Here is an 11,973-nt window from a genome sequence, read left to right as displayed (position 1 = left end):
TTTGCATTGGCAATCATCTGCTTTTTTTTTTTCTATTTTCTTTTTTATTTAAATAAATTGTTTCCAAGATTAATGGCTATGAGCCAATCTTCATTTTAAAATTTTATTTCTGTTGATATCAGAGAGGAAGGGAGAGAAAGAGAAAGAGAGAGAAACATTGATTTGTTTTTCCACCTTTTTATGCCTTCATTGGTTGATTTTTGTATGTGTCCTGACTGGGATTGAACCTGAAATCTTGGAATGATGCTCTAACTAACTGAGCTAACTGGCCAGGGCAGCAAATCTTTATTTTTAATACCCTGCTAAGGCAAGATATTTTACTTGGGACATACCTGGTACTTTAAAATTTCTTTTTAATATCCTATTTTATAGTAAAAAATTATGTGGTATTCTTATGCTCAAATACTAAAAGCAATCTTTAGTCCCAACCGAAGTTGGTACTCTAAGATTAAAACAAAATTTTAAATGATATTTATATAATAAATATAATTTTAATCACTAAGTTCTTCTTCATCACTGCAATATGTGCTTTTCTTTATCCTTGGGCGTCTTGAATCATCTGATGTTGAGGGACCCCCTGATCTGGGTTTCCATTTTTTTTTGCTCTTCTTCAATTTTGGCTTGCTGAAAAGCAATGGCCTGACTGAGGCTGTCAAGAGCAGGATCTTCCCCTTCATCTTCACTTTCTTCTACTTCTTCAATTTCTTCTTCTGGTTCAGGAATTTTCTGTTTTTTCTTTTTCTCCTTCTTCTTTGGAGGTTCACGTTCTCCAAGCATATTTTTAGGACAGACATAACTTAACTGTCCACTTTCCCCACACTCATAACATTTAGATTTATCAAAGTAGTTTCGTCTTCGGATGAACTCAGCTGCTCTTCCATTGTCAATAGCAATGCTTGCTTTTATCACTCTACCAAATAACTGTTTGTTGTTTATTGCACTGGTACAGTTTTGTGCAGAGTCTTTATCCAAAAATAAAATAAATGCAACACCTTTACTCTTCCTGGTATCTTTATCTTTCATTATAGTAACCTTGATAACTTTGCCATACTTGGAAAATATCCGGTATAAGTCATTGTTGGTCAGGGAAAAGGGCAAGTTGGATACATACACTGTGCTTTTACTAGGGGCCAATCCACCACTCATTTCTTCAGATGGGGCGGGCCCGGAAGATCCACAGAGCTTGAGCTCTCGGGTCAGCTGGGGCTCAACCCCGACTCTTCCTCACCCCTCGCAGCAGCCTTGTCATCACGGGTGCTGGGAAGGGTCAGCCGCCGCCGACGTGAAAGTAGCAGCAGCCTCATCTGCTTTTGAAACAATATAAGGCTGAACGCAAATTGAGCGTGTCAGGGGGAAGGTGAACATTTGTTTGCATTGGCAATCATCTGTTTTACATAAAAACTACGTCTTAACGTAATTTCTTTGAAGAATGCCTCCTAGAAAATACAGCACTGAAGAGGAGAGAAAAGGAGCTAAAGCTGCACAAAAACGGCTTTCTCGACAAAAAGAAACCACTGAGCAGAGAAAGACAAGGCTTGCTTCAGTCGTAGAGCAAATGCGTCTTTCTCGGCAAAATGAGACTGATGAGCATAGAGAAACAAGGCTTGCCTCAGATGCAAGACAAAAAAGCCTGTCTTGACAAAATGAGTCCCTTGAACAAAGGCAGGAGAGAAATGCAAAAAAACGACAGAGTAATGCTGACCAAAACGCAAAAAGGATTAAAACAGTTTCAAACGGAGAAACTTTAATTTTTGAGCATTCCTCTGGTGACATGAATATTAAATGTGAACACTGTCAGTCCTTAAACTTCAAGTTAGAAACTAATCGATTTGACCGTGGCAAGAAAGGATTTTCTCAATGTTGCAAGTACGGAAACATTGTAGTTCCACTAATTGAGCGTCCTCGCCACCTGCCCTGGGTAATTCAGTTTGAATTAGCAGACACCTTTGCACAAATCATTTTAATTACAATTTATAATATCTAGAACAGCGGTCATTTCGTATGACCGCCAGGCTTTCTAGTGTGTGTGTGTGTGTGTGTGTGTGTGTGTGTATTTTTTTGTATTTTTCTGAAGTTGGAAATGGGGAGGCAGTCAGACAGACTCCCGCATGCGCCCAACTGGGACCCACCCGGCATGCCCACCAGGGGGCGATGCTCTGCCCATCTGGGGCATCGCTCTGTTGCAACCAGAACCATTCTAGTGCCTGAGGCAGAGGCCACCAAGCCAACCTCAGCGCCCGGGCCAACTTTGCTCCAATGGAGCCTTGGCTGCAGGAGAAGAAGAGAGAGACAGAGAGGAAGGAGAGGGGGAGGGGTGGAGAAGCAGATGGGCGCTTCTCTTGTGTGCCCTGGCCAGGAATCAAACCCAGGACTCCTGCACGCCAGGCCGACACTCTACCCATGAGCCAATTGGCCAGGGCTAGAATGGAAAGATATTTAAAGTGCTTCCCAGAGAAGAAAAAGCTAAAGGAGTTAATCACCACCAAACCAGTATTACATAAAATGTTAAAGGATCTTCTTTAATGATAATAAGAGGCCTGACCTGTGGTGGCGCAGTGGATTATGCCTCGACCTGGAAATGCTGAGGTCGCCGGTTCAAAACCCTGGGCTTGCCTGGTCAAGGCACATATGGGAGTTGATGCCTCTAGCTCCTCCCCCCTTCTCTCTCTCTGTCTCTCCTCTCTCTCTCTCTGTCTCTCCCTCTCCTCTCTAAAAAATGAATAAAAAAAATAATAAGAATAAGAAAATCAAAGTTATGAACAATAATTTATATTTCTATTGTCTGTGATCAATAAATATAATCCATATAAAACATAAACAATAAAATGCAATAAATATATATTTATCAACAATTCAATCTAACAAACAAAATAAGCAAACATGCAGAACAGAAGCAGACTAATTGATACAGAGAAAATTTTGAGGGTTGCCCAATGAGAGGGTGGTTGGGGGATGGGTGATAAAGGTGAAGGGATTAAAAAGTACAAATTGGTTGTTACAAAATAGTCAGGGGGATATAAAGTACAGCATAGGGAATATAGTCAGTAATATTCTAGTAACTATGTGTAGTATCAGATGGGTATGAGACTTATCAGGATGATCACTTACTAAGTTCTTTTTTTTTTATTATTCATTTTAGAGAGAGGAGAGAGCAAGAGAGAGAGAGAGAAGGGGGAGGAACAGAAAGCATCAATTCCGATATGTGCCTTGACCAGGCAAGCCCAGGGTTTCGAACCAGTGACTTCAGTGTTCCAGTTCAACACTTTATCCACTGCGCCATCATAGGTCAGGCCACTAAGTTCTATAATGTCTAATCACTAAGTTGTACATCTAAAGGTAATATAATAGTGTATATCAACGACAATTGAAAAATAAAAAATGATTTCTTTTTTCTTTTTTTTTTTTTACAGGGACAGAGAGAAAGTCAGAGAGAGGGATAGACAGGGTCAAACAGACAGGAATGGAGAGAGATGAGAAGCATCAATCATCAGTTTTTTGTTGCGACACCTTAGTTGTTCATTGATTGCTTTCTCATATGTGCCTTGACCATGGGGCTACAGCAGATCGAGTAACCCCTTGCTTGAGCCAGCGTCCTTGGGTCCAAGCTGGTGAGCTTTTTGCTCAAGCCAGATGAGCCCACGCTCAAGCTGGCGATGTCGGGGTCTCGAGCCTGGGTCCTCTGCATTCCAGTCCAATGATCTATCCACTGCGCCACCACCTGGTCAGGCATGATTTTAAAAATTAGACAAAAAAGGCAAAAAAAATACACACTTTTTTTATAAGAACTCAAGTTTTACTCATAAAAGTCATACAACTCATCACTGTCAAATGCAAGTAAAAAAATCTACAATCACTGTATAAGATGCACCCAGTTTTTAGACCCCAAATTTTTTGAAAACAGGTGCATCTTATACATGGTAAATACAGTATAGGGTTTTTTATCTATGCCATCTGCTGATAGTTGTACTTCTTTCTGCTTTGGATGCTTTCCCCCTGCATAATTGCTCTGAATAGGGCTTCCAATACTATGTTGAATAAAAACTGAGAGTGGGCATCCTTATCTTACGTTTTGTGGTGTAATGTGATCTATCCTGGGGAATTTTCCATGTGTGCTTGACAAGACTGTGTATTCTGTTCTTCTGGATGGAATGTTCTGTATATGTAGAGTCCACCTGGTCTAACGAATTGTTTAAGGTCACTGTTTACTGATCTTTCTGTCTGAATGATCTAGCTGATGATGAATGTGGGGAATTCAAGTCCCCTACTATTACTGTATTGCTATTTCTCCCCTTAGGTCTGTTAATGCTTAATATATTTATGTGCTTCTATGTTGGGCACATAAGATTTATGAATGTTATAGCCTATCTTCTTGTTGGACTGACATTTATCATTATGTAATGTCTCTTTTCTCTGATAACACTGAATGCCATGCTAGGGGAGAAAAGGCATGCCACTTTTAATCGAGTTACCAAACAGCACTTTTTGTCATGAGCATTAACTGGAGAACGGTCAGTTTGAAAAGTGCACTCCCTGGGACACTTGCCTCAGTTCGTGGCCTACTGTGCAATCTTGGCCAAACCACAGTCTTCCTGGCTGGGGTTGACCTATGTGTTAAGATTACAGGATTTTCCTCTTTTTTACAATTATATAGATTACTAGCTATTTTACAAACTTAGATTTTACCTGTGACAGATGGCATATTTAAGGAATTATTTTTTAAAAAAACAAAACACTTTTTATTACCCTGTCCAAGGAGACCTGCCATGGGAGCCTTACACAAGCATGAAGCCTGGCCCATCTGCTGCTGCCACAGCTGCAGAGAGGAAGGTCAGGTAGTAGGAAACGGATTTTGTTTCTGTCGCTACACATGCACCATTTTTAGGCAGCCTTTAACACGCTGAGTTAAGGGAAACAGACAGACAGGAAAACTATGATCTTCATTAAGACTCCATTGGTGTGGCTGAGCTCCTGCTCCCAAAAGGGCTGCTAATAGATGAGCTTCTTGTATGACCAAGAACAAGCCTCTCTCGTCTTCCAAAGGCTTCATTTACTGAAGAGACTGTGCTTATATCTCAGACCCGAAGCCCTTCTTTCTGACCTCCAAAGGCATAAATAAATAGCAAGTCAGGGAAACAGGAAGGGCAGAACAGAACTCCCATTTTCATGTCCCTGGAGTGAACTAGGCTTAGCCTCTCTCCTAGGATGTCCCAGATCTTCACATACTTGTCTGCAGATGCAGTAACAAGGCAACCCTTGATTTGACTGCTGAGATCAAGACCAGAGATTTCATCGTGTGCATTGAGTATAAAAATTGGCTTATCTGGCCCTGCCGGTTGGCTCAGCGGTAGAGCGTCGGCCTGGCGTGCGGGGGACCCGGGTTCGATTTCTGGCCAGGGCACATAGGAGAAGCGCCCATTTGCTTCTCCACCCCCACCCCCTCCTTCCTCTCTGTCTCTCTCTTCCCCTCCCGCAGCCAAGGCTCCATTGGAGCAAAGATGGCCCGGGCGCTGGGGATGGCTCCTTGGCCTCTTCCCCAGGCGCTAGAGTGGCTCTGGTCGCGGCAGAGCGACCCCCCCGCTGGAGGGGCAGAGCATCGCCCCCTGGTGGGCAGAGCGTTCCGCCCCTCGTGGGCGTGCTGGGTGGATCCTGGTCGGGCGCATGCGGGAGTCTGTCTGACTGTCTCTCCCCGTTTCCAGCTTCAGAAAAATACAAAAAAAAATAAAAAAATTGGCTTATCTGAACGTGCATCCAAATTATATACAAAGCTATCATCCCTACTGGCTAAAATATGACAAGGTGAAAAGTGATTCCAGGTCACTCTCTCCCATCCAAGTACTAACCAGGCCCGACCCTGCTTAGCTTCCGAGATCAGATGAGATCGGGCGCGTTCAGGGTGGTATGGCCATAGACCAGGTCACTCTCAATCTGCCCACTGAACCGCCACATCTGATGGCTTTCCTCTGGGCTTTGGCAGTCATACAGAGCCACTGACTTATCATATGATCCAGAAATTAGACTCTGTGCTCCAAATGGATGAAACTGTAGAGTCTGGACCTTGTCTGTGTGTACAGCCAGGCTTGCTGCTAGTTTCCCCAAAGACATCCCACAGGAGTACAGCGTTGTCAGCTGATGCACTCACCAGCACATTTCTGATCAACTTATTCCGAGAAAGGTCCAGGATAGCATCAGTATGCCCTTCTGCTGAGGAATTCTTCTTCCCTTTCCTTTTCATCGTTTTTGATAGTTTACTTCCAAGTGTGAAGACTGGCTTTAAAGAGTCCACTATATTAAGGTCTCACACTTCAATGACGGGGATCATGTTTCCCACAGCAATATAATTTCCAGTAGAATTGTCGGGGCTAGGATCAAAATTCAGCCATTCCACACTCAGAGGGTATACAGACAGCAGTGTATTATGGTGTACATAAACAAGAATCTTCTTGATTATAAACATGTACCTCCAAGTTGCACTGGTCCTGCTCTGCTCTGCCACAAACTATGAGATTGTCACTGGGCTTAATCAAGAAATCCTCCCATTCATATTGCTCAGTATCCTTCAGAGTAACCTAAGGATCTTGATCATTACTCCCGTAGACTGAGACCCAACAGAGATTCTCCAAGAGTTTTAGTATCTGGGTCGCCTTCCTTGTCATATTTATCTAGCTCATACTCAGCCAGCCCATCGTCACCCACTGTCCTTCATCCTCAGGGGTGCCATCCTCCAGGGACTCCCTGGGTCATACCTGGGTGTGTGCATTCTGCATGCCCTCTTCTAAAGGATCGCCCATCTCCTCCTCATCACTGCCACCTTCTTGTAATTTTTCCTTTGCTTCAGCAATGAGACATTTTACTTCTTTTTTACTAAGCTCTACCTTGTCTGGCGCCTCTTTGGCCACGCCGCAGCAGACCCAGGCCACGCACGTCACCTGGTGGCTGCGGTTCATGGTCTTCGGCTGGAGGGATGCCTCACGCCGCACACTCGGCCCTAGTGCAACTGGGATCCTCGCTGCCCTCTGGCCCACACGCTCCAGGATGAGCACCAGGATGCCGCTTGGGCAGAGCACAGGCTCAGACCCTAAAAAAGGGGAAAAAAACCCAACCCCAAAATACACACCTTTTATTGCCCCAGCCATTTCCCTTCTGGGTTTGTATACTCCAGAGAGGCTCTTCCATTTGTCCTGAGGAGACTATATTCAAGGGTGCTCCCTACAACATAGTCTATAAAGCAAAACATAAATGCCCTCAACAGGGGAATGGATAAATAAAATATAGTATATTTATAATACACAGCAGAATAAAATAATGAACTAGATGAGATTATATATATATATGTACATAGATATATCAGAAACACAATATTACATTTGAGTAGCAAGGTACAGATTGATATTTATTTATTCAGAAAATATTTGAATGCCTGTATATGGAGCTGTTCTAGAACCTGGAAATACAGGAGAAAATAGACAAAGCCAGATAAAGCCCTTGCTTTGTGGGTATTATGTTCTTGTAAGGAAACACAAATTAGTAAAGAGATATGATACTATTTATGTAAAATTTTAAATTGTTCATGTATGGTTTGAGATTTTATATATATAAATATATATATATGAACTTATAATATACAGGGGGTCCTCTGGTTATGACACAGTTACATTCCTAAGACAGTGATGTAACCCAAATTTTGGTGTAAGTTGAAACACACTCTAGCCTAAGTCACTTACCTATCCTAATGCAGTTGTAAAGTCATAATCTAGAACATAAAAACACAACTAAGCCACAGAAAAAAGGACATAAATATACTGTACTATACATTGTACTGTATGTAGTAACAGAAAAAAATGACAAAAATGAGTGTAAAAAAAGTACGACGCTAACGGAGTAAGTAGAAACAATTATGTTTCCATTTTTTAAAGTTTTTATGGGAACGAGTGTTGTAAATTCAAAATGTCATATATTGAGACTGTCAAAACCCGAGGACCCTCTGTAACATAAAAAAATAGACCAGAAGGCTCTATACATTTTTATAGCAGGGGGAAATAAAAGTAGAATTTGGGGTGAACAGAGTTAAAGGGAACATTAGCTGTCTCTGTAATATTTGAATTGTCTAAAAGCCATTCTAGGCCCTGGCCAGTTGGCTCAGTGGTAGAGCGTCGGCCTGGTGTGCAGGAGTCCCGGGTTCAATTCCCAGCCAGGGCACACAGGAGAAGCGCCTATCTGCTTCTCCACCTCTCCCCCTCTCCTTCCTCTCTGTCTCTCTCTTCCCCTCCTGCAGCCACGGCTCCATTGGAGCAAAGTTGGCCCGGGCACTGAGGATGGCTCTGTGGCCTCTGCCTCAGGCACCAGAATGGCTCTGGTTGCAATAGAACGACGCCCCAGATGGGCAGAGCATCGCCCCCTGGTGGGCGTGCCAGGTGGATCCCGGTCGGGCGCATGTGGGAGTCTGTCTGACTGCCTCCACGTTTCCAACTTTAGAAAAATACAAAAAAAAGAAAAAGCCATTCTAGCCTACGTGGTGGTGGCGCAGTGGCTAGACCATCAACCTGGGATGCTGAGGTTCCAGGTTCAAAATACCAAGGTCACCGGCTTGAGTGTGGGCTCATTCAGCTTGAGCTTAGGCTCATTAGCTTGAGCACAGGACCACTAGCTCGAAGCCCAAGGTTGCTGGCTTGAGCCCACAGTCGCTGGCTTAAGCAAGGGGTCACTGGCTTGGTTTAAGACCCCTGGTGAAGGCACATCTGAGAAGCAATCAATAAACAACTAAAGTGATGCAATAACGAACTGATGCTTCTCATCTCTCTCTCTCTTTCTGTCTGTCTGTCTTTCTCTCTCTCTATCTCAAAAAAAAAATTAATAGAAAAAAAGCATTCTATTGCCAGGTATAAATTCACATATTCTCTTTTGTAGCTACAATGCATACTTAAAAGACATTTTCCTACCATAAAAATTTATAGTCTAAATTTTTTTTTTTTTAATTTTTCTGAAGCTGGAAACGGGGAGGCAGTCAGACAGACTCCCGCATGCGCCCGACCGGGATCCACCCGGCATGCCCACCAGGGGCGAGGCTCTGCCCACCAGGGGGCGATGCTCTGCCCCTCCTGGGCGTCGCTCTGTCGCGACCAGAGCCACTCTAGCACCTGGGGCAGAGGCCAAGGAGCCATCCCCAGCGCCCGGGCCATCTTTGCTCCAATGGAGCCTCGCTCCAGGGAGGGGAAGAGAGAGACAGAGAGGAAGGAGAGGGGGAGGGGTGGAGAAGCAGATGGGCGCTTCTCCTGTGTGCCCTGGCCGGGAATCGAACCTGGGACTTCTGCACGCCAGGCCGACGATCTACCACTGAGCCAACCGGCCAGGGCTATAGTCTAAATTTAAAATTTCTTAAATTGAAGTCTGAGTACAATTCTCTCCACTGCGCCACGGCCTGGAATTGAGTACAATTCTCAAGATTGAGAAATTGATTATGGATCCTTATCATACATGTGACCAATTTATAAACTAGAATGGCTACTTGTGTTCAGTTCCAAAGAAAATGGCTGGAGACGCAGGGAATAAATATATCAATTTGATCTGGACTCTCCTTTTCTTATCACCACTGCAATTGATTGCATTAATCAGGTTACAAGAATAGCTAACAACTTTTATGATATGTGGTGGCACCTGGTTAAAAACATTAGTTCTTGTCTGACTGGTGGTGGTGCAGTGGATAGAACATCACACTGGGACACTAAGAACCCAGGATTGAAACCCCAAGGTCGCTGGCTTGAGCACAGGCTCATCCAGCTTGAGTGTGGGCTCACCAGCTTGAGCGCAGGGTTGCCAGCTTGAGTGTGGGATCATAGACATGACCCAAGGGCCACTGGCTTGAGCTCAAAGGTTGCTGGCTTAAATCCAAGGTCACTGGCTTGAGCAAGGGGTCACTGGGTTGGCTGGAGCCCCCTGGTCAAGGTACATATGAAAACCAATCAATGAACAACTAAGGTGCCAACAACTGTTTCTCATCTCTCTTGCTTCCTGTCTGTCTGCCTCTCTCTCTCTCTCTCACTAAAAATAAAATAAAACAGCAACAAAAAAAATCAGTTCTTATTTGGATTTGAAGAAACTTTACACAATCCTATAGGTTTCCTATTTTCATTTAAAATGAGATAAGCCTAAATATTTTTCTTGATCTTAGATTTTATAAATGCTTATTTTATTGATTAGAGAGAGAGAGAGAGAGAGAGAGAGACAGGAACAGTAATCTATTTCTATATGTGTCCCAACCAGGTATTGAACTGGCAACCTCTGCACTTCAGGATGATGCTCTAACCAACCGAGCTATCTAGCCAGGGCTTTGATTTTAGATTTTAATTCACCCAAAATAATGTCAGTGGTCAAAGCCAGGCAGGCAGGTTCACATTGGATTCAGGCAGATGGTAGAGGAACTATAGAGCTGGAAAGCATTGGGCCATCCCCGTTTAATAGATTCTCGCAACATCAGATATGCAAACAGGCAGGGGAAAACTGCTTCTCAGAGCAGCAGGCAAAAGAAAGCAAAACGGCCCCTCACAGTGTTGGGCAGGCAATCTGCCGAACACCACCCCGAGTGAAAGCACCTGTAGCCTTACACAGACTACGCACATGGCTGTGCCATGTGATTATGCACTAATCATGCAAAGTGCAAGTGAGCAAACCTAACACAGCTGTATCCCCAACAATCTACCCCTTTAGGGTTGCTCGACTCACAATCTACACAACAGGTATCCTCTGTGATGGTCTCTGTGTGAGGAGGGAGGTACATTACATAAACAGAAACACTACAGCAACCAAATTACAAAGGCACAAGCTATACCAAAAATGACAATAATTACAAAGGTGCCCTTTACAATGTCTCCCTGAGCACTCTGCCCAAGGATTAACTGGAGGCCCACCTCTAGCTTCCTATTCCACAGTGCCAACAAGGCCACCATCATAGCCCATCATAGCTAGCGGGGGGGGGGGGGACTGTACTGTCCAGAGCCATGTCCATAAAGTGTTCTTGGTACGTATCTGCAACTGGATGGGAGCAGCTGCCCAGTGCAGGAGGGCCTCCACAGATACCAACCCCCCAATCAAGGTCTCTGTAATACTGTCCACAAGCAGTGTGTCCATTCAGAAAGGGAGACAGTGCCCCCTCTTGTCACAGTCCCTGCTTCAAGAGTCCATTATACTGCTCAATGATCAGTATAATCCACAACAGACAGCCCAGATGTCTATGCAAATCACCCAAGGTGAAAGACCATTATAGGCAACTAGCCATACAGCTTGTAATGCCAATGGTCTAGGCCAGGCCGGTTCACATTGGATTCAGGCAGATGGTACAGGAACTGTGAAGGCAGAAAGCATCAGGCCATTACCCATCTATTAGAGGCACACAGAGACAGGTGCACGAATAAGCAAAGGAGAAACTGCTTTTTGCAGTGGAGGGCAAGGAATCAGAAAACCACCTCTCACGGTGGTGGCTGAGGGAATCAGGGAACCACCCCTAGCAGTCATGGGAGAACAATCTGGGAAAATTGTCCTCGAAAGGAAAGCACCAATAGCTTTTCATAGAGACACACACGTGGCTTTCTGCCATGTACTCATGCACTAATTGTGCAAAGTGTCTGCAGCCAGGAAACCAGTGAGTAAGCCTAACACAACTGTTTTCCCCACATTTCACCCCTTTAGAGTTGCTCGCATCACAATCTACATGACAGGTATCTCCCGCAATGGTCCCTGTGTGAGGAGTGAGGTACGTTACATAAACAGAAACAGTACAGACTACAGCAACAGAATTACAAAAGCACAAGCTATATGACAATAAAGATGATGTAACAGACTGCTGCTAAATATGTCCACCATTCTTGGAGGGGACGCTCCATTTGGTGTTCTACCCAGTGGTGGGATTCAGCCGGTTCACACTGGTTTGGTAGAACTGATACCTAATTTTTTGTTGAGTTCAGTGAACCAGTTGTTAAAATG

General features: G+C 44.1%; 2 pseudogenes; both read right to left on the bottom strand.

The window, feature by feature from the left end:
- Positions 1-237: 237 nt before the first annotated feature.
- Positions 238-1,293, bottom strand: LOC136383136 (zinc finger CCHC-type and RNA-binding motif-containing protein 1 pseudogene; annotated as a pseudogene).
- Positions 1,294-4,940: 3,647 nt separating this feature from the next.
- LOC136383270 (periodic tryptophan protein 1 homolog) lies at positions 4,941-6,944 on the bottom strand (annotated as a pseudogene).
- Positions 6,945-11,973: the final 5,029 nt, after the last annotated feature.

The sequence above is a fragment of the Saccopteryx leptura genome, chromosome 11, assembly GCF_036850995.1.
Source record: "Saccopteryx leptura isolate mSacLep1 chromosome 11, mSacLep1_pri_phased_curated, whole genome shotgun sequence".
Classification (NCBI taxonomy): domain Eukaryota; kingdom Metazoa; phylum Chordata; class Mammalia; order Chiroptera; family Emballonuridae; genus Saccopteryx; species Saccopteryx leptura.
This window is presented reverse-complemented; position numbering and strand designations above follow the sequence as displayed.